This window comes from Paroedura picta, chromosome 2, assembly GCF_049243985.1.
Source record: "Paroedura picta isolate Pp20150507F chromosome 2, Ppicta_v3.0, whole genome shotgun sequence".
Classification (NCBI taxonomy): Eukaryota; Metazoa; Chordata; class Lepidosauria; order Squamata; family Gekkonidae; genus Paroedura; species Paroedura picta.
In genome coordinates this window covers 3,242,972-3,264,710 of record NC_135370.1, presented here as the reverse complement: position 1 = coordinate 3,264,710, position 21,739 = coordinate 3,242,972, and the positions used below count along the sequence as shown (strand labels likewise).

The 21,739-nt window shown below is 45.3% G+C and overlaps 1 protein-coding gene across 3 annotated transcripts in view; it reads right to left on the bottom strand.

Annotated features, from left to right (window-relative positions):
* The window catches only part of PARD3B (par-3 family cell polarity regulator beta), a 719,005-nt gene that overhangs the window by 467,005 nt on the left and 230,261 nt on the right, over positions 1–21,739 (bottom strand). The gene's annotated exons all lie outside the window — the stretch shown is intronic.

Sequence of the window (21,739 nt, the reverse complement as noted above, 5' to 3'; positions counted from 1 at the left end):
AAAGATGCACAAGCAAATCACAGACCAGACTGCATTACCATCCAAAAGGGAGCAGGGTAGTATTTATTAGCTGAAACCCAAAGATGATGTAGTAAAAGCTTTGTAATCCAATACTCAAAAAGAAGAATGGTTAGTGTTTAATCAAACTTAGACCACTGCAACACGCTGTATCTTTCAGGTTTAGAGGCCTCACGTGGTGTAAAATACTGCAGCCAGGTAAGTAGTGCTCTTCCCAACAAAAATATACAACAGCCATTCCTGTGTCACCTTCCTCATATGTTACTGATCCTGATTCAACATGTTGGCTTTTACCTATAAAAGCTCTCCATAGCTTTACGTCCAGAAGTACGTAAAATTTGCTCACATATATACCTGCATGAAACATGAAATATTCTAGGAGTCTCTAGACTATTTTACTGAAAGCATCCTCTCGGAAATATGGCAATCCACGAGAAAAGCAGCTCAGCTGTGGCCACCTAAATTATGGAAGTCCTTGGCACAAGAGACGTGATTTGTCCCATCACTGCAGGCCTTCCTGCATCATAGAATCATAGAATCAAAGAGTTGGAAGGGACCTCATGGGTCATCTAGTCCAACCCCCTGCACTATGCAGGACACACAACCCTACTGCTCATCCAGTGTAACCTGCCATCCCATTGAACCTTCACAGAATCAGTCTCTCTGTCAGATGGCTATCCAGCCTCTGCTTAAAAATTTCCAAAGATAGAGAACCCACCATCTCCCGAGGAAGCCTGTTCCACTGAGAAACCGCTCTGTTGACACATCAACCGCTCTGTCAGGAACTTTCCTCATACGTCTTGGTCTCCAAACCCCTCACCATCTTTGTTGCCCTCCTCTGGACACGCTCCAGTTTGTCTACATCCCTCTTCAACTGTGGTGCCCAAAACTGAACATAGTAGTCCAAGTGAGGCTGAACCAGAGCAGAGTACAGCGGTACCATCACCTCCTGTGATCTGGACACGATACTCCGTTTGATACAGCCCAAAATCCCATTTGCCTTTTTAGCCAGTGAGTTACACTGCTGACTCATGTTCAATATATAGTCTATTAAGACTCCTAGATCCTTTTTGCACATGCTACCGCCAAAACAAGTCTCCCTCCATCTTACATTGGTGTATTTGGTTTTTCCTACCTAAATGCAGAACTTTACATTTGTCCCTATTGAACTTCATTTTATTCAGTTTAGCCCACTTCTCGAGCCTATTAAGATCATCCTGTATTCTGATTCTGTCTTCAGTTGTGTTTGCTACCCCTCCCAGTTTAGTATCATCTGCAAATATAATAAGTATCCCCTCTAATCCCTCATCCAAATCATTTATAAATATGTTAAACAACACAGGTTGTTCATCATCTTCAGACCACTCTGTTTGAAGAACCTTTGGGGAACCTGATTATAAATATGAGTTTTTAAAGTATTGTTGTATTTTATGCTTAATGTTTCAAGTTGCTTTGTTGCTGTTTTTTTTCCTTCAATACAAGGGCAACCTCAAATTCTCACATGCACTCCTATTTTTTTCCAATTTTATATTCTGAATCGCAGCTCCCGATAATCCCATTTTGTCCCCAGTGCCTTTCTCACTTCTCTCCTCCCTCTCTTCCTCACTGTCAAGGGGTATGAATTTCTCCTTTCTACTTACGTTACTCTGTTAAACTTTTTTGCTGAACAGTTATTGATTGTCCCAGCACACTTATGCCTTTCAAATGTATTAATTTTAGGAACCAAAAGAAATGACCTTTTCTGTGAAAGTCTTTGTCATGCCTCTGTTTAATATTTAAGTTCTCACTCTGAGGGTCACAGAAGAGTACAATACATGAAAGCTAATATTTCACTTACTGATAACAACCTTATCTGTTTGATGCTACGGCTCCTCTCCCAGTGAGGTAAAAACAAATACAGTCTGCATAAAACAATGTTTGTAGTGTAGTGGTTAGAGTTGGACCATGACCAGGAAGATCTATGTTTAAACCTTTACACGCAAGTTTGGCTTACTGGATGACCTAGATCAGGGTTAGTCAAACTGTGGCTCTCCAGATGTCCATGGACCACAATTCCCATGAGCCCCTGCCAGAATTCACTGGCAGGGGCTCATGGGAATTGTAGTCCACGGACATCTGGAGGGGTGCAGTTTGACTACCCCTGACCTAGATCCAGTCAATGTCCTCCAACCTCAAGGTCTGTTAAAATGAAGGTGGGGGGAACCAAGCATGCTGTGCTGAACTCTTGTATCAGGACTCCATTTTTGTTTTGCTACTGAGGGGCTGGAGAAAAGCCTAATTTTGAACTCCAGGGAGGGATGTTGTTTAACAATATAGGAGATAGTACATTTGGCTAAGCATTGATTCAGTGACTCCAGGACCTCACCCAAAGCATAAAACAAAAATGATTAGTGTCTGTAGAAAACAATGATTGATTTTAACAAAGCACAAGAAAAAGGTTTTATGAGCTAGCATAAAATAGATTAATCTTCCAATGAAACTCCAAGAATAAATTCTTGACAGGCTAATTCCCCATACTCTTGCTTTATTTTTCAAAAAGCGCACCAAGGGAATGTGAAAAGTAACCATCTCAAACAACAAAGAAAGCATCTTCTATACCTCTAGGATGAGGTAATGCACAGCAGGCACAAAAAGATCAGCTCCAAACGGGGAAGAATTCCCAGTTTTTCCCCATTCCTTCAACAATCATCAAACTATTCAAAAACTTCTTCTCTGTTGGGACCAGATGAAGTATAACCACTCTCTTTTCCGATCTGCTCTTTATCTGCCCCCTAATACCTAAATTCATTCTATCTCTGGAGAGATCACAAACTGAGATGAACTCCTGGACATCTTCCACCCACCCTGAGCTATTACAAACAGCTATTTTCTCTCCCTATCATCTCAAAGCCCAGGGCTCTCTTCCTCAAGAGAACTAAAATATAAATATAAATATAAATATAAATATAAATATAAATATAAATATAAATATAAATATAAATATAAATATAAATATAAATATAAATATAAATATAAATATAAATATAAATATAAATATAAATATAAATATAAATATAAATATAAATATAAATATAAATACATACACGAGCCTCTTGTGGCACAGAGTGGTAAGGCAGCAGACATGCAGTCTGAAGCTCTGCCCATGAGGCTGGGAGTTAGATACCAGCAGCCGGCTCAAGGTTGACTCAGCCTTCCATCCTTCCGAGGTCAGTAAAATGAGTACCCAGCTTCTTGCTGGGGGGTAAATGGTAATGACTGGGGAAGGCACAGGCAAACCACCCTGTATTGAGTCTGCCATGAAAACGCTAGAGGGCGTCACCCCAAGGGTCAGACATGACCCCGTGCTTGCACAGGGGATACCTTTACCTTTTTATACACACACACACAAACACACACTCACACACGCAGGTGAGAAAACAGATCAGTTAAAAATATGCTTATGCTTAGATAATGTACTTTTGGGGCCTAATGTACTTTTGGGGCCTAATGTACTTTTGGGGCCAGCTTTTAAGAACTACTTCTAAGAAATAATTGCTGCTTAATAAAGGAACACCTCTTCTTCCTTTTTCCTGCCTTTTCCTGTCTTTCTGATAACTCAAGCATACACATAGACACACAAACTTCAAAGATTCTTAAACAAGAGCTGGGGCTTATGTGCACTGGGCTTATGAAGCTCACTGGACTTGGTTAAAAAAAACCCATCTGCACCTGACCCTGATTTCCACTCTAATATTGCTCTGTTTTTTTCTCCAGTCTGAACAGCCAAGGACTGACCTTGCAGTCACACTATTCCCTGTCCTAATCAAGAGTGGATTATCTCCACTTCAGTGAGGCAATGCAGGCCCACTGCATTCTCCTCCAGGTGCCCATGCCTTGCCTGTTTCAGAGTTTCTCTCCCCACCCCCCACCCGTGTCTCCTCCATGGACATTGTACCTAGGTCTCTGCTGATGGTTGGCTCCTGGCAGCAGCAGACCCTTTAGTTTCCATTGCTGTCTAAAATCTGTCTTGGCTTTCTTGCTGCTAAGCTGTTTCCCCCAATATACAATTCTTCTTTAAGTAATTAGAGAAGCACTCATAGAAAAAAGGGATATCTAGGTGCCTCGTACTTCACATGTATAGGGGAAGGAGAAATGGGTTGTTCTCTCTTTCCAAGCTTGGAAATTTGTTTCTTAAAGTGAGGAGGAGACATTTCCTGTCATTCCTTCGGGGGGGGGGGAGTGAGAGAAAACACCAGAGAGCCTGGCATGGAGACTTTGAATGCAGTGTGTCTAATGGTGGTTCATCAGACTTTTGAAAAGTGTTTCGCTCCCCTCCCCAATTGTTTTTATAAGAAAGTGTTATGCATCCCCTTAATTTTAAACAAGACCCACTAGAATGCAAAATGTAAAGCCCTTCTCCTGCCGGAAACCAACCAACAGAGACCAATTAACAGCTCAAACAAATGGAGGGAGGTGGAGAAAAAAATCTTGGAAATCCGGGTTTTCTTATTAGCATGCAGACATAAATGCTGTGATTTGGAGGAGAATATCCCAGAAAGAAGACAGGTATAGAGGGCAGGAACAGATGCGAACAGGATGAGGATGAAAGCAATATTGCTTCAAAAACAAATTAAACTGTGAGTGCAGACAGGACCCTGGCTGAGTTAGATGCTCCCGGGACAGCTGAGGGCCCTGTTGAAACTCTCGCTGTTCTGCAGGGCCTGTAAAACAGAGCTCTTCTGCCTGGTATATGGCTGAGGCCAGGGCTATGAAATCTGGGCTCCCCCCTCCTGAGTAAATAAGATCTGGCTACTCCCTATTAACCACCCAAGGGGTTTCAATCTTATGGGGATGGGGATGGGCATGAACAATTTTTTTAATTCTTCAGAACATTTTTGATGTTTTATGGGGATTTTATTGTTGAGTTATATCTATTGTTACCCACCATGAGACAGTTACACTGCAGGGGTAATCAACCTGTAGTCCTCCAGATGTCTATGGACTACAATTCCCATGAGCCCCTGCCAGCATTTGCTGGCAGGGGCTCACGGGAGTTGTAGTCCATGAACATCTGGAGGACCACAGGTTGACTACCCCTGAGTTACAGGAGTGACAGGATATAAATTAAATAAATAAAATAAAAATAAACGTGTACTTTTTACTACTGAATTCTAGGTGACAGTCAGGAATAGATATTGAGTTTACAGAACGGTTATATTTGCATTGTTACCTATACTGAGAGCATCTCCACTGACATGGGCTACATATTTAAAAAGCAAGGGTGCAATCCATATCAATATTTTGAATGGAATGGGACTACCAGGTAATATCCTAGACTTAGGCCTCCTTTCCCTCTACACCATTATTTGTAATGAATTTGAGGAACAGACTAATGTTTTTAAATATTCTGTCTACCGTCTCCAAAGCCATTTACTGCAGATGATTCCAACCAGATCGCTTCTACCTGCACTGGTGCACTGCTCCCAGTATATCATCTGTATAAAAAGGGCATAGGACTCAAAGTTGGTTCCCACATCTGTTTGTTAAGTCTTGTATTTGCATGTTAATTTGCTGCCTTTCACAGGTCAACCCACTGCTTTGATATAATCACATGCTTATCGCCTAGTTAAATGCTTATCGCCAAGGGCATGATGGAAACTTGATGTCCAGTTTTTCCCTTTCAGGACACAACCAAACCCACAAAGTAAACATCCTGCACATACGTTGGGAGTGTGGGGGATGTTTTAATTCTACTTCGGACCTTTCTGTATACAAAAAAGCAAACAAAAAAGAGAAGAAACATAAATGTGTACATTATGGAAAAGTCTCTTTTTTTTAGATTGAGCTTTGCTCATCATGAAAGATGGCATACTGGAGAGAAGCCATACGCATGCTCAGACTGTGGGAGAAGCTTTAGTACTAATTCAAACCTCTCATTGCATCGAAAACGCCACAAAGAAGATAGGCCACATCAATGTAGGAAAAGCTTTAAGATGAGAAGTGATTTGAATCGACACTGAAGAGTTCACACAGGAAAACTTTAGGGTTGTGTGCTTTGGTGAGCACTTTTAATACGCTAACTACACATGATGCTTCCTGCAGGACATTTGGGGTTTCAATGTTTGAAATGTATGTAAATTTTATGGTTTTATGTGGTTTTATGATGTTTTTATGTTTTTTTATTGAATGTAAACCACCACCAGCCAGCACGCTGGGAGTGGCGGTATATAAATGTAAAAATAAACAAACAAACAAACTTATTGTCCGACTGCAGAGCTCTGCAGATGAGTGTGGCCAGAATACCCATGCCAAACACAGAGGTAATGGCAGCAGGCCCAAATAGAGCAGGGCATGCCTGATATAACTTAGGGCAGTTTGGGGAGGTTAGTTGGGCCAATAGAAGAGGAGAAGATGGGCACAGGTGGGGTAAGGTCCAATGGAGAGGAAGTGGGGTGGCTATGAGGAACTAGTTTGATGTAGTGGTTAAGGGTACCAGCTTCTAAGCTGGCAAGCTGGATTTGTTCGCCTGCTCCCCTACATGCAGCCAGCTGGGTGACCTTGGGCTTGCCACAGCACTGATAAAGCTGTTCTGACCGAGCAGTGATATCAGAGCTCTCTCAGCCTCACCCACCCCACAGGGTGTCTGTTGTGGGGAGAGGAATGGGAAGGCGACTGTAAGCCACTTTGAGCCTCTTTCGGGTAGAGAAAAGCAGCATATAAGAACCAACTCTTCTTCTCCTTCAGTAATCTCAGGGCTCTCTCAGCCTCACCTTCCTCACAGGGCGTCTGTTGTGGGAAGAGGAAAGGTAAGGTGATTGTAAGCTGCTTTAAGTCTCCTTCTGGTAGAAAAAAGCAACATATAAAAACCAGCTCTTCATCATCATCTTCTTCAAGAGGACTCCCTCAGCCACTCCAAAGATAAAGCACCCAACAAAGAGGCAGCGGTTGGGACATGAGACAAGAGAGCTCACTCACCATGTAGGAAGGCTGCGGGTGGGGAAGGAGAGGAGCGTGGGTGAGGAGAACCCCTTCCCATCCCATTTGTTGTTATTGTTATACTGTTATATGGATTTTGAGAGTGTTCTAGGTAAAGGTTCTAAAATGTTTTATGTAAACCGCCCAGGGCCGTAGGGAAGGGCGGTATAAAAATCTAAATAAATAAGTAAATAAGTAAATAAGTAAATAAGTAAATAAGTAAATAAGTAAGTAAGTAAGTAAGTAAGTAAGTAAGTAAGTAAATAAATAAATAAATAAATAAATAAATAAATAAATAAATAAATTTCTGAGGTCTGGCAAAGAGTCCTGGGGCAGGTTGACCATGACGGACGGCATTTGGCCAAGTGATGAGCGGTGATCGCGTTACATTTGTGCATTTTGACTCTACCTTTTGACTCTATATTGATGTATATAAATCTAAAAAATAAATAAATAAATAAATGTCCATGGACTACAATTCCCATGAACCCCTGCCAGCGAATGCTGGCAGGGGACTCATGGGAATTGTAGTCCATGGACATCTGGAAGGCCGCAGTTTGACTACCCCTGCTTCATGCCAACCCTGCTACCCACCTGAATCCATGTTCCTCGACATGTTCATCATAGTTGCTAAACTGATGATACACTCTCAGTTGCAACTGACCTGTGATAGCTACACCTTGAAAATTTGGGACTTTTTGAAAGTGGTGACACTGCCTACTATTTGTTGTGCTGAAGTCTAAATGCCAATCACACAAGGTTTTTTTTTGGGGGGGGAGGACAATAAAAATGGTACCTGGGGAGGGAGCAAGCCTAAAAACGAGAAGGAAGGTCACACGCTCATAAGGGGCTTCACCCACTAATGGAATAATATAGTTTTAAAATAGGATGGTCTGAAGCAATGAAGACACTTTTTGTAACCCTGGCTCAAGAATGCACAGTAGAATCCATGCATTTCTGGGAACACAGCAACACAGTTAATGAGCTTCTACCCAGAAGTAAACTTTGTTGGTCTTGAAGGTGCCACAGGACCCAAACTTTGTTTCATTGCTTCATCCCAACTTGGCTACCCACCTGAATCTTCCAACAAAATAGTTACGTTGACAACTAAGAGACCTCTCTCTAGATCAGCCTTTCTCAGCTTTTTTTACCATCGAGAAACCCTTGAAGCATTCTTCTGGTTTCGCGATACCACTGAAGTGGTGCAATTGTGCAGAATATGGTCAGAAAAGCATAGCTGCATACACACCCACAAGGGGACCCTCCCCTGCCTAGCCTCTCCAAGCTCATCACTGGCCATTTTGGGAGGGGGAATAGGTCAACATGACAAAAATATATTAAAAATTAATTAACTCCAGCCCATTTGGGAAACCCTTCCTGGGCCACCAAGAAACCCCAGGTTGTTCTGTTGGTAGCAATGCAGACCAAGTGTCTGGGACCAGTATTTAGACACACAACAGGTCTTAATTTAAGCACCTAAATTGTTGACTATGGACTCAAGCACACCCCATTCAGTCTGAATAGGAATAAGTTGATATATAAATTCTGTAAAGTAGCAGAGGTTATCCACAATCACGGCTGTAATAACTGGATCAGGGCAGGAAAACTCACACAAAAAGATCATGGCAGTCATTGTGTACAAACTGCAATCCATCTACTACCACTGGCTTAGGATCCATGACCTTTCAACCCAAATGTAAGACTTCCGGAGAGTAATCTCAGGCAGCACAAAGGCACCATAAAAAACGACTTTCACAGCAGTGACTTGAGTGCTGATTTCTGATGCCTCATCGGCATCCAAAGAAACAAACTTGCCACCATACAATTTCCTCATCTCTGATCAACAGACAAAATAATAATACAAAAGCAGTGAAGCTTTGACTTTGCAAATAATGAGCACAACGTGCTAAATTATGTGAGAAAAAGGAAAGCCATGAAGTCACATATATCTCAGAGCAGCAATAATATTTTTACTTTAGGCCTATTTAGGTAATTGGGAGAAAGTGCTGTGAAAAACAGGCCATTCAATTTAAGGCAAGGGAGGAAAAGCGAGAAAGAGCCTTTTACAGTAATCAGATGATACTTGAAAGCCATATTCCTGGACAGTCCTGAAAACCCACAAGGCTTGGGAAATTATCTGCCCCGCTCTTTGCCAACACCTCCAGGAGCTCACCAACTGCGGCATCTTAAATGCACGGGGTTCTAGGAAAATTCCCCATAGGACATCATCAGCTCCAAACATGCAAACGTTCTATGAAGAAGTTAGTACATGTAGATTTGCTCTATAGCAGAACAGGCCATACTGTGACTTTAGGCCCTTTTAAAAACTGAACAGAAATAAAGTTAAAGGGGAAAGTGTGTCAGGATCGTGAACAAGCATGGGCACACATGAAGCTGCCTTATAGGCCCACTATGCACAGAGTGGAAGGTCCGCATTCGGGGTGGAATGGCGGCTAAAATCACCAATTATGCATGCTGCAGGCGGCAACCGGGCGCAGAGTCAACGTATACTGCCGAAAAAGCCGCGTTAGCGAGATGCGGAAGAAAGTGGAGCTTCCCGGGACCAGGGCACAACGAGAAGCGGCTCCAGAGTAGCCACGTGCATAATCGAATACTCTGGATTTTGCCGCCGTTGCGTTCCGTCCCGTGCATAAGCGGTTTGCTTCGCTTCTTCCTCCTTCGCGTTCTCCATGCCGCTGTTTCAGCGGCCATGAATAATACTGAGTCAGTATCAAGGTCAGTATCGTCTACACCAGTGATCCCCAACCTTTTTATCACCGGGGTCCACTCAACGCTTGACAATTTTAATGAGGCCCGGTGGGGGGGGCGGTAGTTTACTCCTCTACTCTCAACCACTGCCCTAACTCAATGGGAACCCTGAGCTTGTTTCTCTGCAATGAGATAGTCCCATCTGGGAGTGATGGGAGACAATGACGCCCAAAGTGTGTTGTAAAGGGCCGGGGGGGGGGGGGGGTGACGTAAAGGACTGGGGGGGGGGAGAAGGTATCCTTCGTGGCCCACCTCCAATTAGTCGATGGACTACCTGTGGTCCGCAGCCCACAGGTTGGGGATCGCTAGTCTACACAGACTGGCAGCAGCTCTTCACTATCTCAGGGAAAGGCCTTTCATATCGTCTACTACCTAGTCCTTTTCAGTTGGAGATGCTGAGGATTAACCTGAGACATTCTGCCTGCAAAGCAGAGGCTCCTTCCCTGAGCCACAGTATTTCCACAATTCGTGCATAAAGGAGAGAACACACACACACACACACACACACACACACACACAACCCCTGACTGGAGATGCGGTTACAGTTACTCGCACAATGAAAACTGTATGATAGTTGTCTTGCATTTAAAATGTTGCCATATATATGATTTACCCATTCATCTAGACCAGGGGTAGTCAAACTGCGGCCCTCCAGATGTCCATGGACTACAATTCCCATGAGCCCCTGCCAGCATTTGCTGGCAGGGGCTCATGGGAATTATAGTCCATGGACATCTGGAGGGCTGCAGTTTGACTACCCCTGATCTAGTTGCTCTTCTCATAGGGTGGAGAGCTTAATCAAAGCAGACAGCAAAAATAGTCACAAAAGTTCCATGCTGAAGGTTACACAATACAGGATGGAAAATGATGAAATTGACTCTCTGTCAACATGAGGCATTTGCTGAATCTTACTGATCCACTTTACTCAGGATTTGTGTTTTTTTAAATCATTCTCACAATGAAGAATCTGTAAAGATGCCCCACCCACCCCCATTTATTTATTTACTAATAATCAAGCTCACTTGTAAATACAGCGGGCACTAGACCAGGGAGCCCCCAGCAGTCGCGCGGAGCGCGGCTGCCGGGGGCTCCCGTTGTCGGGGGCCTGACACGGCAAGAGGCGCTTTGCACCTCCCGACGCGTCAGGCCGCCATCAAGGGAGCAACTGCGAGCCGCGCGGCTGGGAATTGGCCCGGCCGATGGTCTGTCCGGAGGAAGGGGCCAATCAGGCCCCTTCCTCATCACGGACAAAGCCCTCCCCCCAAGGGCTTAACGAATTATTTCGTCCGTGGGCGCCGTGGGCGTGTTAAGGATAATTGTATTTATATACCGCCCTCCTCGAAGTTACATTTAATATTTCAACGTGTTATGAACCCTTGTAGAGTAAGAGTAGTTTTCTTTTTGCACCTTAATATATTATCTAAATTAATAGGCCGTTGTTTTAAAAATGACAAGATCCTTCATGGCCAGTGGAAAACATCCAGATGCCAGCTTTCCTTTGTTAGTGTCCAATGTGACTTGTATTAGGTCTTCCTCTTGTCTCTCTCCCTTCAACTTTGCTCAGCGTCATGGTCTTCTCCAGTCACTCTTGTCTTTTCAGAATGAGGCCAAAGTAGGATAGCCTCAATTTAATTACTTTAGCTTCTAGGGAGAATTCAGGTTTGATCTGAACCCACTGATTTGTCTTTTTGGTAGTCCACATTGTCCATAAAACTTTCTGCCAACATCACACTTCAAATGAATCCAATTTCTTCCTGACAGCTTCCTTCATTGTCCAAAAGGTAGTAGAAGCAATTGTACTTTCACCTATGTCAGGAGTGGCCAAGCAGTGGCTCTCCAGTAGTCCAGGGGCTACAATGACCATGTGCCCCTGCTCCTGATAACTGTAGTCCATGGACATCTAGAGAGCCACAGTTTGGCCACCCCTGACCTATATGTTCAGTATATAACTCCATTCTACTAGTCCCACCCTCACTCTGATTTTCCAGTTCTCTACCACCTCTCCTCTCCACCCATGGCTATGAGCAATGGCAGCAAACAACAGCCCTGAGCCTGCGTTAGTTCTTCATAGCTATTTTCATTCCCCATTAGTGCTGGAGGCACACCACAATCTTTCAATCAGTTCTGGCACGTTTCTCCTGTCAAAAGATCAAGCCCCATCAAAGTCCTTTGTGACTTCCACTCAGCATGAAGAACGATAAAAGGTTTCAGTGCAAAATGCCGTTGAAAATAAAACTGACAGGGGGTAAAAAAAAACAGCCTGTTGAGTATGTTCTATCACATGCGGGAGAAAGAGGATCTGAGAAGTTATATAAGGTGAATGGGATCATTTCACATAAACAACAAATATTTTACTATACCTAAATACAAAAGACACCTGTCCACTGAACTTAGAAAACAGAGTATTCAAGAGTATGAAATGCTATTCTAAGACCAGGGGATTCAGCACTAGAACGGTAGTACAAGATTCAAATGGACAGGAATTTAGTCAAGAAACAAGGCAGAAATTCCTAGCAGAAAAATATATAATGGAGTAGGACAAACAAAACAAAATTGTTTTTCTAGAATATATGCTAATCATCTGTATACCGCTCCGCGGTATAAAATAACAGGCTAAGGGGGGTTGGGATGGGCCGAATCCAGGATCGAAATCACTGGATTGGCACCCCCGCACCGAACTGATAAGCAGCGGGGCCAATCGGAAGGCGCAAAGCCGAGTGTCAATCCGGGGCCAAGGGGACAATTGGAAGGCAGCACACAGCACACCTTCTGATTGGCCCTTCGCCCCCGCCCTTAACACTGTTGGGTGCCGCACAGTGGCTCCCGACCCACCCATACCCCGCAGAACGAGCCAAGTAGCCGCCCGGCCGGGGGAGGCTTCCATGCGGGCCTCAGACCTCCGAGGCCCGCACGGAAGCTGGGGGAGTGTGGTGGAAGGCAGCCACCGCCAGAAGCTTCTGTGCGTGCCTGAGAGCTCCGAGGCCCACGCGGAGGACGGGCCAATGCCCCGGGAGCACACTATCCACAGCGCGGGAGAGCCCATCGCCAGGGATGGGAGCCCCCAGGGGAGCGCCCTCGGGGAGCACTCCGAGTCCTGCGGGGTGCCAGGGAACTCACCGGGGAGGGAGGCCAATGGGGGGTGCCCTGGCTCCTTCAAACCCCATCATTATGGATGGGCTTTGAAGCCTAGTTCTACACAAACCATTAAGAAAACTACTGAATGAAATTAGGTGACCAATATTATAAAATCCAGTGAGAGTTACATACTTTAGCCTCACATCAGGAAAAAAGGATCAGATTTTTTCTCTAGGAACACCCCCATGTATTACAACTCCCAGACAAAATAGAAAGAATATTGAAGCAGGACTAAGGCCAGCAGGCTGGCAACCCAGGAAGGAGGGTGTGATGGTCCCCTACTGACAAAGAGATCTACCCTTGAAGTGAGCTTCAGGAGGATCCACCTCCATTGTACAGGTCTAGAAATATTTGTATGAAATATGCTTATCTGGATTCCTTCTGCAAAGTAGGATGCAAAGCACAGTACCCTAAAATCTCAGTACAACCACTAGATGACAACTCAATGAATGAATATGCATCCTCCATCCAGATTTTCAAATCAGGGAAATTCTTCCATTCATACACTGTCAAAAGTTCACTTATGCAATATGGCATTACACAACCTCATAAAGTGACAGAGAATAGGCACTAAGGCTCCTTTCCAGATGTCAACTGGAGGCTAGTAAAAAGTGTGATAGTTGGTATTCATGAAAGCCCCAAAAACCTTACCTTGCATGCTACTCTACAATCTGACATTGAAAGAGACATGGCACAATTGAAAGTCATGCTCCAGTTTAAGACCTTGGAAGCAAGCTAGCTTTCAGGCTTCCAATGAGCTACTTTTAAGGCACCTTGTAGAAGTTTCACCCTGTGGTAAAATGAACTGGGAAATTATTTGCATTCTAATCTCCAGTAAATCCGATTATGCACATGTCAGCAAAATCAGTTTTTCACTGAAGAGGTTCTCTGGCTCACTGGATGCTGCATGTAAAAAGAACAGTGTGAAAAGTAGCTAAATTTAGAATGAAGTTGTGGTCCAGCTGATACCTTCCAAAACGAGACATGTTACCTCTCCAGCTGAGAGTTCGCAAAATATCAAGAAACACCTAAGTTCATTGACTCCAGTGGGTTTAGAAGGGTACAACTCTGCTTAGGATTTCACTGGAACTCTAACACCAGTTCTATCGAAGGCTCAAATACAAAATACCCACAGACATCTGAATGCAGGATGTCTCCACCACTGGTAGATTTTAACATACATGAACTTATAACTTCAAATAAAAAACGTTAATTTTTTTAACGGTTTAATTATTGAGTGACTAGTAATCAAGCCCGCTGCACTTTAAAGGCAGCGGGCGCTAGCAGCCATGCAACTGTCCCTGGGGCGCCGGCGACCGTTCCCAGCCTCCCCCCCGGCCGCAGCCGCGGCGTCCTGTAGTGGGGGTGCGCAGTTGGCTGTCTGTATTAGTTGAGAGTGAGAAGATGTCGGCGGGCAGCTCGCGGCGGGTCCGAAGGGTATGTGGCGGCGTGCCCCAGCGGCGGAGGCAAGCTCGGGATGAGGAGAGAGGTTGGGGGCTGGTGGCTTTTTGTTGGCGGCAGCGGGCGCTGCGTCTTGCTGCCACCGCTGCTAGGGCGTGTTGCAGCCACAGGGTTTCGCTGCTGGCTCATGGCTCCGGTGGTTGCCGTGGGTGGCTCTCACCGTGGCGGGGCGCGTCTTGCCGGCGAGGGAGCAGATGGCGGTGGGCGGCTCGCGGTAGGGGCGAAGTGTGTGTTGCCGTGTGGCCCAGCGGCGGACGCGGCCTGGGTGGAGAGTGGGGGCGAACATTTCACTGCCGCTGGAGGTGACAGTGTTGGGTGGCGGCGGCCGGCTGTCCCTGCAGCCTGTTGGCGGCGCGTCTTCGGGGGACAGCGGCCTGCCGGCTCCGCGGGGCGCCGCTCGTCTTCACTGCAAGCTAGCAAATGGCGGTGGCTGGGCGAATGTGGCGGACGTTGGAGGGGGCGGATCGGGAGGCGATTCGTCAGTCTGGCAGCAAGGGCCCAATCGCCGCCGGACTGACTATCGGAGGGGCAATCGGCACCCTTCCTCATCACGGACAGGGCCCTCCTTAGGTGCCCTTAGCCGATTATTTAATCCACTCTGCAGGAGCGGTTAAAGATAGTTCATCATGGAAATGATGAAGTTCAGGCTCATAGCTCAGTAGTCCTGAAAGACATTTGCCTTCATTCAAAAAAAAGATGTGTGCGCATTTTCATGGAATCCCTGTCTCCAAGGGTAATAGGTCAGAAAGCAGCAGTTGTCGGTGAGAGTTCTTCATCTCCTTATCTGACAAACTAGAAGTGCCAATGAAGAAAGTTCAGCAGCGGTTCAGACTTTAGCAATGCAACAGGTAAAGATTTTGCCAAGAGAAATGTTAGCCTAAGAGGATGTTTTAGCTTACAAATGCAGAAGTGTTAATATTCCCCACACTAAAATCAGAGTCCAGTAGCACCTTGAAGACCAACAAAGGTTTATTCAAGGTGTGAGCTTTTCAGTGCTTGCACTCGAAAGCTCCCAGCTTGAATAAATCTTTGTTGGTCTTAAAGGTGCTACTGGACTCTGATTTTATTGTGCTCCTTCAGACCAACACGGCTACTCATTTGAATCATTCCCTACACTAACAGCCTTAAACGGAATGGGAGATAAGGGATTTATGTCCTATCAGTTTGTGTTCAAAAGTAACATCTTGTTTCCTTAACTTGCAGCAATGATCTTCCCTCAGGGTAACATTGTTGTGTAACAGATCTGACTTCTTCCGCTTACTTAAGCTCGGCTTTTACCATGCTTTGTTGAGTAGCTCTATTACAAAATACTTATCATTGAGTACTTACTCTTCTACTCACCCTATAAAAATCTCTTTTGAAGGTGACTACTCATGTCACAAAAGAGCCTCTTGTGGCGCAGAGTGGTAAGGCAGCTGTCTGAAAGCTTTGCCCACGAGGCTGGGGGTTCGATCCCAGCAGCCGGCTCAAGGTTGACTCAGCCTTCCATCCTTCCGAGGTCGGTAAAATGAGTACCCAGCTTGCTGGGGGGTAAGCGGTAATGACTGGGAAGGCACTGGCAAACCACCCCGTATTGAGTCTGCCATGAAAACGCTAGAGGGCGTCACCCCAAGGGTCAGACATGACTCGGTGCTTGCACAGGGGATACCTTTACCTTTACCTTTACTCATGTCACAAATGTTAGTGCCCTCAAAATTTCTGTTACTAATCTTTCAATATTTCAGTGGGAAATGCTTCCAGTTCGACTTCCAGTTCACAAGACATAGGAGTTGTAAAAACCAAATATAAACCTGTCACAGACCCTTCGGGCACATGCTGCCTTCTGCATCCGGGTCTCAGCTCTGTGCCTAAGTTCGCCAAGGCCCTGAATGTAACAAGAAAACCCCAAACAAAAACACCCTCTTCCCATTTTCTAGGGACATTCTCCAGTACCTGCCACCTGCAGAAGAATCCTTTTGTACCCAAGGTTTGTACTTAATGAGCCCACCCCCCTTTCCCCTTAGGATCCCCTCTGCATGCCCATGAGGTAACACTTACATGAAACTGCTGGATTAAGTCATCCGGAGATTTGGGCTAGGTTTCCACCAGTACGCAGATAACTCCCTGTTGCACTTCCAGACGATTGCAAACTGGCTGTAGAAGCCCTGAACCAGTGTCTGCAGGCAGGTTTGGAGGTGACCAGAGCTGATAACTGAAGCTTAATTCCAACTTTGGCCAGGAGAACAGAGGGCGTCAGGGAGCGATTTCATCGAGGTCTAATCCTCTGCTACTGCATCGACTGAGTCACTAGCGATATCAGATCTTGCAGAGCCTTCCAGAATCCAACTGGATGCATAAGTCTGCTTGGGCAAGCATAAATCTGCTATCTTGCCTATCCAGGGTGGGGGCAGCGTATTGATCCAGGGCTTTAGGGGAAAGTGGTCCGACCATGGCACCCTAGTTGTTTGGATTGGGCTGACATTTATCGAGTCCAGGTTGTGACCTGCAACAAATTGGGTGAGTACTAATGTTGCCATAGCCCAGCCTTTGTGAGGAGCAGGAGTTCTCTGCATGGACATCCCTCAGAACCAATATTCTAGGGAACTGCACAGTACAGTTCCAGGAAATTTGGCAGGGCTTCTCTTGGTGTCTTCGGTGGTTAATACAGCAGACAGAAGGCCAGACTCTCCACTGTGCCCCGCACCAGGCCCATGTCTCCAGTTCCTGGGACTACTGAAACAGAAAGTGCCTGAAATGCAAAGGATTCTTGGACCAACACTGCCAGCACACACACACACACACACACACCCCACACACACACACAACCTCTTATCCAGGATTGGTGAAAGATTGAGAACCCGAGTGGAGCAAGTCGTCCCAAGTTGTCCCGATTCACCCACTCAGGTTTCCGCCAAGCAAGCCAGGTCCATATCTTGCCCCACAAAGACATCAGGTAGGGTCGTGGTCTTATTATTTATGGACCTGGCATTGCACAACTCCAAAGCTTGAAAGAACGGATTCTTCCTAGACCCCCCTCAATCATCATTTCTCATTACGGGATGGAGGTTGAAGGGGTCTGAGCATCCCCATGCCTCCCTCCTCTTTGATTTAGCCACCTCCTCCCACCTATTTCCCTCACGGTGTTGGTTTTAACTGTTAAAGCCCTAAACAGGCTAGGACCGTAATATCTGTGGGACCACCTACCTCATTACATCCCCAAAAGAACACTCAGGTTGAATGATCAAAACCTGCTCAAGATCCCAGGCCCCAAAACAGTGAAACTGGCCTGGTGAAATGCTCTACCTGGTGAGAACAGAGTCCTGAAGACCCTTCCACGGGGCCTGTAAAACAGTGCTGTTCTGCCAGGCTTATGGTTGAGGCCAAGGGGGAGCATCATAATTGCAGTTGGTTAAGCCCTGTTATAAGAGTCAAAAGCTTTACCCTGCCTATAGTCATCAGTCAGGGATTGATATGTATGCACTACCCCTTCCTCTTTCTCTTGGGACAAAATTATTATTATTAATAATAATAATAATTATTATTATTATTATTATTATTTAATTTTTAGACCGCCCTTCTCCAAATAGGTCTCAGGGCGGTTTACAACATAAATAGTTAAAACACAATAAAATCCCCATAAAAACCCCAATTAACATCAACAAAAGTTACATATAATGTGGCATCAGTATGAGACAAACAGCCTTGTAGTTGGTAATTCTAAATGTATCTTAATGTAAACTATTTAGATTTTATGTTTACATTTTACAAAATGTAGATTGTATGTTTGTATTTGCTGTAACCCACCTTGAGACTCCAGGGAAGGGCAGGCTAACATTACAATACATAATAAATTCAGACTATGGGTTCAGTTTTTTGTTTTAAGAGCACTCTTGACCAATCGCTTCAACACTACCAATTGTGCACTGCACTCAGTGTGGTCCCATGTGCAGTCACAGAGGTGCTTGCAGAGGGGTGAGAGGCTACTGATGAATTCTTGAAGCAGCTGACTGCTTAGTCAAAACTACAAAATTTGACCGAATAACCAAGATATCAACAAGTCCGAGATTATAAACACACCTCTCCACCCTTTTTGGAATGTAACTTGGGGATCCTATTTCCTAATTCTGACAAAGAAGCCTGTGTTATTCTAAAAGCATATTTACCCTTTTCTTCCTTAACCAGTTTATGGCTTTCCAGCTTTTGTTATTGCTGTCAATTACTGGTTTAGTGTTAGATTCAAATCGGTAGCCGTGTTGTACTCGAAAGCTCACGCCCTGAATAAATCTTTGTTGGTCTTAAAGGTCCTACTGGACTCTGATTTTATTGGTTTACTGTTGTTTCATTGTTAAAGGATATGCTGGTATTTTTTTGAATTGGATGCAGAAAGGAACAGAGGAAGATGCCTCCAAGTCACATTTTATTATTTAAAGAATGTGTTTTCAGAGAGAACAGGCGGTGATAGTGGACAAGGATGCCACAGGAAAGCAGCACAAGACCACAAGAAGAGCCCTGCTGGATCAGAGCACTGGTCCATCTAGTTCAGCATCCTGTACCACCCAATGACCAACAAGCTCCTCTGGAGGGCCCACAATGGGGGAGGGGGGGATGAAGCCTTCCCCTAACGTTGACTCCGGCAGGGGCGCAAACATGCGTACGCGGCAGTCCACGCATGCACGTTTGTGCCGCCGCCATGCCGGTGGCTGCGGTTTCGCCTCCCGGCCCCTCCAGGCCGCCAGCAAATCGGCCGCCAAAGCGGACAATTAGCTTGCGGCTCGGCAAGCTTCTCTTCCCTCCCCCGCCCGAAACAAGAAGCTTGCCGGGCCGCAAGCTAATAGGCCGCGGACCGCAGGTTGTGGACCACTGCTTTAGTCAACATGACAGGTTGCGGCCCACTGATAGACTGCTCCTCTGTGCATCTGTCTAATCCCATTTTAAAGCCATCTCTGCCTGTGGTCATTGCTACATCCTCTGGAAGCAATTCCACATTTTAATCACTTGCTATAGACAGAAGAATGAGATTGCATGTGTACAATTGAGAAAATGTGTACTGTCTGAATATAAACAGTTTTGTCTGATGGCCGTTTAATCCAATTGCAACTTCATCTTGTAGACAGCTTGCAAGTCTGACCATCAGATGATCAAGCACTTCTGATTCAGACAGACAGAACTGTGACTCATGATGATACATGTTGGTCTTCCTATATGATGGCTGAGCACAAATCACAATTAAACTAAACATCTTCAGCCTGGTGAAGAGGAGTTTGAGAGGGGACATGATTGCCCTCTTTAAGTATTTGAAAGGGTGGAGGAGGGCAGGAAGCAGAGGAGAGGACTTGCAGTCATGGATTTAAACCACGTGGAGAACAATATCAGCTAGATACCAGGAGAAAATTTCAGTCAGAGTAGTTCAACAGTCGAATGGGCTGCCTCAGGAGGTGGGGAGCTCCCCCTCACTGGCGGTCTTCAGGCAGCGGTTGGACAGAGAATTATCCTGGATGCTTGAGGATGATCCTGCACTGAGCAGGGGGCTGGACTAGATGGCCTGGATGCAGGGCCGGATTTACATGAAAAGAGGACCTAGGCTATTCCACTTATGTGGCCCTTTCACCTCCCATTTTTAAGTTTGTAATTACATGAGAGATAATAAAGCACATCATTATTGTGATATATATCAAAATGTTAAATGAAACATGTTGTGATTGGTAAGGTAAAGGTATCCCCTGTGCAAGCACCGAGTCATGTCTGACCCTTGGGGTGACGCCCTCTAGTGTTTTCATGGCAGACTCAATACGGGGTGGTTTGCCAGTGCCTTCCCCAGTCATGAACGTTTACCCCCCAGCAAGCTGGGTACTCATTTTACCGACCTCGGAAGGATGGAAGGCTGAGTCAACCTTGAGCCGGCTGCTGGGATTGAACTCCCAGCCTTATGGGCAAAGCTATCAGACAGCTGCCTTACCACTCTGCGCCACAAGAGGCTCTTGTTGTGATTGGTACTAACCTTTATAAAAAATGTGGAACATAGGCCCCTCTTGATCTTGAGGCCCTAGGCTGAAGCCTAGTTAGCCTATAGGAAAATCCAGCCCTGCCTGGATGGCCCCTTCCCACTCTAGGAATCTGTGAGTCTAGTTCAGCAGTGGAAGGGGCTGCCTAAGGAGGTGGGGAGATCCCCCTCACTGGTTGTATTCAAGCAGCGGCTGGACAGATCCTTCTCCTGGATGCTTGAGGCTGATCCTGCACTGAGCAGGGGGTGGGACTAGATGGCCTCTATGGACACTTCCCACTCTAGGATTCTATTATTATATCTTGAGCCCAATTAACCCACTCCTCTTATATGTTGTTACTCCTCCCGATGCACAAAAATGACCCAGTTCTGCCTCCTGGCTTGTTCTAACCCACTCTGATTCCATTCCCTGACTGAGATGTTATGGCTTCTTAAAAAGACAAATTGTTCAGAAACTGACATTCAACTTTATCATTTTATCCATTTTGCACTAGAAGCAAAAAAAAAAATCCCCAAAGTCCACATGATGGCTACCAATCTACAGGCCAGGTAACTAACATGGTGCCTAACAGAGACAAAGCAGCTGCCTCAAAGCAAGGGTAGTCAACCTGTGGTCCTCCAGATGTCCATGGACTACTATTCCCATGAGCCCCTGCCAGCGTTTGCTAACAGGGGCTCATGGGAACTTTAGTCCCTGAACATCTGGAGGACCACCGGTTGACTACCCCTGCCTCAAAGAACTCCAAGTTGTGGCCATTACATGTACAATGGAGTTATAAAGTTAATCTACAATCACATTACTGCAAAAATGAACATGAATGAATTGGTCTTCAGATACTTCCCTGGGAGTAAATTTCTGGAACAGACTTAAATGTTAATTTCTAAGCCAAAACATATAACATAATAAACAGTGTTAAGCAATGTATTCAATGTAGAAATCACATGGAACCCATGCTTTTGGAGACATGTGTGCCCTTGGATTCTATATCTCCTACCCTAGATCAACCAAATGATGTGGACGAAATGTCGGCTCAACACTAGAGGAGATTCTCCCCAAATGTGATTCTTAAAATCTCCCTCTTTCTATAATTTTTGCCACCACTGGATCTTCCCTGCAACATACAGGAAGTCAATAAATCTCTACTTCAGTCTGTTGACTACTGTTGAAATAACTCTTAATGTCACTCAAAAAAGGGGGGGGTGGGCAATTACAGCACAGAAGCAGGCCTTCATGGGCAGAAGATCTGTTCGACATGAGAAGAATGCTCACTCATATGCAAAGTGAAACAAAAACTTTATCTAGAAGGAAGCCTCCAAACCAGGGGTAGTCAAACTGCAGCCCTCCAGATGTCCATGGACTACAATTCCCATGAGCCCCTGCCAGCATTCGCTGGCAGGGGCTCATAGGAATTGTAGTCCATG